This window comes from Talpa occidentalis, unplaced genomic scaffold (genome assembly GCF_014898055.3).
Source record: "Talpa occidentalis isolate TD23 unplaced genomic scaffold, MPIMG_talOcc4v2.1, whole genome shotgun sequence".
Lineage (NCBI taxonomy): Eukaryota > Metazoa > Chordata > Mammalia > Eulipotyphla > Talpidae > Talpa > Talpa occidentalis.
This window is the reverse complement of record NW_026555331.1, coordinates 34,712,320-34,719,342: the sequence shown is the minus strand read 5'-3', so window position 1 is coordinate 34,719,342 and position 7,023 is coordinate 34,712,320. Positions and strand designations below refer to the sequence as shown.

The 7,023-nt window shown below is 41.1% G+C and overlaps 1 pseudogene; it reads right to left on the bottom strand.

Moving 5' to 3' along the window:
• Positions 1-1,118: 1,118 nt before the first annotated feature.
• LOC119249518 (SPRY domain-containing protein 7-like) lies at positions 1,119-1,676 on the bottom strand (annotated as a pseudogene).
• Positions 1,677-7,023: the final 5,347 nt, after the last annotated feature.

The window sequence follows — 7,023 nt, the reverse complement described above, 5'->3', positions numbered from 1 at the left end:
TGTCATAGTACACAATGTGTTTGAGGCACTTGTAATAAATGAATCTATAGCAGATTTTGCCTGTATACTCACACATGGTATATAGTCTACAGAGGATATTTTCTTACCAGGTCCTGAGTTAGGAAGGTATATTCAGTGAATCTCTGGAATTATCCTGTTTTTTTAAAGACTGAATTTACCCTACCAACTAAACTTTTGCTTCTTATGAAAAAGTAATGCATATTGCATTAAAAAAGTATGTTCATGATACCACATTATTTTGCTTATTAACAGACTATAGAACTTATGCTAAATTTATGAGACGTGCAACAGAATGTTACAACGTTCTTGAGCCACCACTGCTTTACAAATTTGGCATCTGCAGGCCTCAAAAGGCAGAAATGTTTTAAATTTATTTACACCCTGCAGTTTCCTTAGGGAACTGTTTTCCATAAGCTAATGAGGCGCTGGTGCAAGGCCTCTCTGTTATTCCTGGCAGGAACACTGAGACACATCAGCCTGCTGCCCTGCTTTTTTCCTCAGTAGTCCAGTGCAAATAATAAATATGGGAAAATACATCATCCCTTTGAATATGAGAGCCAAGCTGCAGGGCTGCCAAGGCTAAAACAAAGCAATTGCAAGCTTGGAGTCTGTTCGTACCACAGTCTGTCCTGTACCACATGTGCCCACATTTTAGGGACATTCTGAATGTGGCCTTTATCATGTCAGATTACATATTCTGGGTACCTAGGTGGTATTTTGAAATCTACTGTATGAAAAATGCCTTCCTGAAGAAGTTTCATTTGAATGGATTAAATGGTCTCCTGAGGTTAGAGAACTGTCTTGTAGGTTATGGGTCAAATAGTGACATTTGTAGAGCACCTCCAGGGTGCTGAGACCCGTTGATGACATCAGTGAAGAGAGGAGACAGAATATGACATGACTTCTTCCCTTCATAAATACTCATAATCAGATTATGAGGATTGCTCTTACGAAGGCAAAACCCCTCATATGGCCACATGATTTCAGAGTTCAGTGTGCTTAAGGCTTGGATTCACCCGTGGCACATAGTAGGTGTCCCCTATTGAATGAATGAGTAAATGAATGAGTGAATGAATTGAGTTTGGGAGTAATCCAAATAATATTTTTTCAAAACCAGGTGGAGGAGTATGATAAAATTCACTGAACTGGCAATCCAAAATTGCACTGTCATCAACATAAACAAGCGGATACACTGTCCCTCATATACCTGATGCTGGACAATGCATGTTTTGTCCATTCAAACACACATTTAATTCTACATGGTAATATGTAATACCCACCACATCTCCCTCCTGTGAAAGGCTATTTGCTGGCAGTCTTTTTCTCCTCATTGTTGTGGTACAGGGCGCCATCATATCTCATCACCAGACTGTGCACATCTCAGCCAAGAGGAATCTGATTCATGTTAACTTTCTGTTTTGCAACACCAATGCCCAGATTCCTGTAGACTGGATTTTGAATTCAAAGTAGCTTTTGTTTTGATGTAAAGGTGCACTCACTAAACAACCGCCTGTTCCACATATTCTTCTTCTATTTTTTGCAATGACAACATCAGTACCCATGTCCAGCTGCATGGCCAGCATCTCCTTCAGAGGGATGTGGCTGGTCCTGCCATCTCTGCAGCACCACAGGCAGCAGAATATCGAGGCGGCCATCATGCAGGGACCACCAACTCCACTGCCACCTCCCTAGACCACTGACTGTGGTATTTTGATATATTTGGGGTACAGATGAGTCTATTCTGTCAAATAAGACACTCCCAGGTATCTTCTGCTCCTCTGCTTGTCTGAGACTATAGACTGGGGTGCTGGGAGTTGCTTCATTCTTCTGTGATTGGGAACAGTCATTTTTATTTGGATTCTTCATAGAGAGAGATGAGACTGGAGAGGAAATCAAAAACTAGTATGTGCTGGGAGATTATTTCTCTGCATCCTTGGTCCTTCATATATACTGTTTCTGTAACTGCATATTTAAGACAACTTTATGTATATTTTATCACCATTTTACAGATAAGGAACTTGAAGTTATGAGAGTTTAATTGTCTTAAATCACATAGCTGATAGTGGCAGTGCCAATAGACGCAATCAGGTCAGTTTTTTTACCCCTTACTATATCATGGTATCTCATTCAATCTATCAGTTCTGTGAGTTGTATGAGCAGTGGATATAATTCTTTACTAACCTTTGTAGAATTGAGTATCTGGCTGTGTTCCTAAGACTGATTTTCCAGCTGTAGGAAATTGGGAGCATGGCTGTGGATCAGGGCCAGGTGCCCTTCACTCAGACTCTCCCGGACCTGCCATCTCTCTGCAGGCCTTTGCAAGTTCTCTCTCCTCTTCCTGAAATCCCTTCCTTCCCTCACATTGGGAGATTACTAGTCTTCTATAAATCCGCTCCTATGAGGACCCCTTATATGACCCCAGTGAGCATCTTTCAAGTTGTACTGCCCTTGTTTGTATATATATCTGTCTCTTTATCTGGAAAATAAAGTCATGAGTCATAGCAGTCTTCTTAGGCTTCCATATCTGACAGATGTTCAATAAAGGTTGAATAAACGAATGATGCAGAGAGACAAACTTCTCATCACTCCTCTCTGTATTTTAGGATGACACAACTAACTCTTGCCTGAGCATTGGAGAAAATTGATTCCTGCAGATATTACTATTTCCATTAAGGAAAAAGCCAATGATAGACTGGAAGAACAGGGTTTATTTCTGATTAAGATTCTTTTGGTTTTGGGCACAGAGGAGGAGTTATGGCAGACTATGCCTGCTCAGCTATATTAACCCAACTGGCAATTCCTTTGGGTTGGTAAAGTCTTTCTTAAAATGGAACACCTGCCTAGTGGGTTAAATTCTAATATTTCAGTGACATTTATTTTACTCACATTGACTTTTTATTACTTTTAAAAATATAGATTCAAACTGCTTTTAGCCTCCCTGGGGTGACCTCTTAGAGGATAACAGAATAAGGAATGGGGTGGGGAACCCATGACAGGAAAGTCAAGAGGGGAATTGACATTTTAAAAAATAGTATTAAAGTACTTGGTACATGTTGTCAGTAGTCATTAGTGTTGATAGGAGGAAATCTAGTTATTTTCTTTGGAGATTAATACATAGAGCTGATTATTTCAGGCTTGATTTTACTTATTTCATTGGGGGAGTTACAGCTCTCAGATTAACATGGGATATGAAGAGTCTTGGTTTAGCCCTTGGGGTGTGTAGAGATCCCATAGGGAAGGTACCACTTGGGCAGACCTCTTCTCCCCATAATGAGTAGCCCAATAAGGAAGTTGTGGGCAGCCTGAAGCAGCATGCGGTCATGGGAGCTGTGAGGCCTGAGACATGAAAAGGGAGGGAGAAGAGAGGAAGTCAGAGGACAGTATCCTCACCCTCATGGTGAAGACAGGCCTGCAAGGGACAAGCCCCTTCTGACACTGATGCTGAGTCAAAGTATGGCTTGCTAGAAAAATGGCAATGTTGGTCTGTGACTCTGAGTAGTTGTCCTTGAAGAGGAGGTCCTCTGCTGGACATAGTGGTATCCAGCATCTAGAAAATCTCAGTAAACTTAAAATTGATCCATGCTTACACACATCTCAGTTATCTGGAGCGTAACTCGCCAGAAATCTTGACTTGAGATGTTCGGAAGACTCTGCAATTAAGAGTGCAAGCTGACATCTAGGATTTATAGGGGCTATTTATGGAACTAAATTTTATGTCAAGCAACTTGCCTACAAATGCTTACATCTTACTAGATTTTTAGAATGAGAACCCCGGAGTTTTGCAAGATTCTTACTCATCAATGTTAGATCTTTGAGTGAAGGTGCAGCTGGTAAGTGGTGAGACTGTTCTTTGAACAAATGCAGTAGGACTTGCACACACAGGTGGGTTTGCCCACTAAGTCAAAGAAGCTGAGGTAGGAGTCTTTACTATAGTTTTATATATGTCATCCCCATGTCTGCCGATATCTATCAGGCTTTCTTCTGAATAACTCTAATGGATTCAAATCCTTTTATGTTGACAGTGAATGGGGTTTATGCAAACCTGGATATCAGGTTTGGGGAAGAAAACAGCTGACCAAGCATTATAATATTAATTTGGATAGAGAAGGATGCATGGTTTTGAAAGATATGTCATTGCGATGCTCATGTGGCGATTAACCACTGGCCAATGAACACAGCCTGTGCAGAACCAGTGCTCTCCCAACTGGGGAAGGGTACTTTTTGAACAGTCTCTTCAGCTCTGCTCCAGCACCACTATTGTGGTGCCTTAGATAGCAGCCCAAATGGTAGTTGGCACTAGGACCTCTTCTGCACAGCTTCAAAGAGGACTAATGAAGCCTTGCAAGGGTAGGAGGAGGTCTTGGGCTGTCCCTGATGCATGTTTATGGGCTCCTGTGGGATCTGTGGGAAGGCATTTTACTTGCAGAGTAGTGAAAGAGTAACAAAGCATGGACTTTGAGATCTGCAGAGCTGGGTTTGAATTCTGACACTAGCTGGCCCTTATGAATTTTGAGATCCTTTTGAACCTCAGTTTCCCCATTAATCAAATGGATATAACAACCTTAGAAGGTTATTAAGAAGCTAAAAGAGAAGACAAAGAAAATGTCCAGTCTAATAGTAGGTTCTTCCTTGATCTACTCCCACTTATACTTAATAGCTTTACTGAGACAGACCTTCCTTTGAGAAATTCTCTTTGATCTCCTAAATCTGTAGTAGGCACCCCTTCCATAGACGCTGTTCTTCCCCACCATACCCCTTTACCCGGCACCAAAGCCTTTGTTTCCTAAGCTCCATACTCTAAGTAAACTTATTCCCTGAGAGCTATCACAGTACATGACATATAGTTGGCTTTCCAAACACAACATTTATTCAATGAATGAAGTAGATGAATAACAGTCGATAGTATTTGTTCCAGTCCTGGCAATGACAGGGAAGAAGCTCTTTGGTGGAGCAGATCAAATCTGGGCATAAGATTTTTTTCATGTCCATCAGCTATCATGTACACATCAAATACATGCAGCATTAAGACAAATTGGACATAAGATTTTTACGGGTCCAGTTTGGTGCTATGAAACAGCATGTGAGGCAAATCAGGAGTGTTAACCTGCCCTGCAGACCCAATGTATCCCTTAATTCTGGCCACAAGTGATGAAGGTGGTCACCCACGACAGGGAAGTCAAGAGGGGAAATGACAATTTTAAAAATTTAAAAAAATTTTTTAAAAATAGTATTACATGTGATCAGTAGTCATTAATGTTGATAGAAGGAAATCTAGTTATTTCTTTTGAGTTTTCTTTGGAGATTAATAGGTAGAGTGGATTATTTCAGGCTTCATTCTACTCATTGGGTTGGAAGAGTTACAGCTGTCAGACTAACATGGGCTATGAAGAGTCTTGGTTTAGCCCTGGACGTGTTTCAGGAATTTTAGACATTTTGATTTGAAAATTCAAAAACCACTATGTGTGTGTGTGTTTGTGTGTGGGCAGGCAGGGGTGGAGGGAGGAACAAACCTGAGCCAATGACTTGAATTTATTTGACATCTCATCCCTTTGCCGGCTGACCGTTTAATCTTTCTAACCACCCAGTGTTTTTGAGTCTCAGTTTCCTTACCTGTAAAGTGGGCACAGTAGTACTGATGTCACAGACTTGTTGCAAAGATGTAGTTAGTGCTGTATCAAGGTAAGAAGTCATGTAAAATAGTTGCACAGGCTGAACCCATTGAGCATTGATGGGTAGCTTCTACTGTGGCAGATAAGAGAAACTTAGCTGTTCTTGCTGTTCTTTTTTATGATGAAGTCAGCTATCACGCTCTGGTTGGCTTATATGTAAAGAGAAAAATAATACGACCAAAGTAAACAAAAGTGGGAAATTGCATTTGTATAATTTAAAATGGTTTATTTTTTAAAAATTCAAGTCATTTGTTTTTGTTCAAGCCATTTCCTCTTGGTTTGAGTGGATTATCGCTTTGCTGTTAATTGCACTTTGCTTAGAGTTTTTCCCCTTCTATTTCAAGATCAGATACTATTCTTTTGTTGATATAACCACTGACCCTATTACAACTTTGTCCAGATAAATCATGATTTTTAAGATAAGAGGGACATTAACACAAACATGGAAAGCTGGTCACCACATGGAGGCTTGGATAAGTGAAGACTCTACAATTGGTTAATGGGGAAACCTTTTAGCCTACAGTTCTGATTTGCCTTTTTAATCCATTTGCTGCCTTGCTGGGAAATGGGGAGGGGCTGAGAGTTTACTTGCAGATTTGCAGAGAGTGCTACATTTTTAAGGAATTTCCACTGCATTTTGACTCAGACAAGCTTTCGTTGGCTGAGAAATTCTGTGATGTGCCCAGAATACTTTTGCAGTGTGTGGTGTTGAGTGCCATTTTATTCCCATGGAGTAGAAATTCAGTACAAAAGGCCAGGATTGAGAAATGTAGACTGACATTTTATATACTTACATACATCTCACTTAGGGCTTAGCCACTCCTGAAAGTTAAAAGTTTAAATATTCCAAGTATATTAGTGGGGGAGGAACTCTGAAAGTCTAGGAGGTGCAGAGATATCTCATTTGTGGGGCATTTTAAATTTTCCATTCCTTTATTATGTATGCGTGATGGAAAGCTCTTTCATGTTAAAAGTAAACAATGATTTTTTTCTAAAGATTTATTTATTTATTCATACAAGCACTGGGTACAGTCAGAAGCGCGGGAGGGTGAGAGAATTCACCAGAGCGGGGAACAGAACAGGCAGACTGACGAAATATACTGCTGAGGGGAGCAGCGGGTGCCGTCTGCGCGCCATGTGGGACCCTCATCGGTGGCCGGGGATTGAACCGGCGCTGCAGAGGCTGCAGGCAGCTTTGCAGCTCAGCGCTCAACTGCTGCGCCACCAGGGGAGGCCCTAAACAATAATCTTTAGGGTAAAAGTACTCAGATTAGGGCCTCCCATGGTGGCGCAGCTGTTGAGCACTGGGTTGCGAAGCTGCCTACAGCCTCTG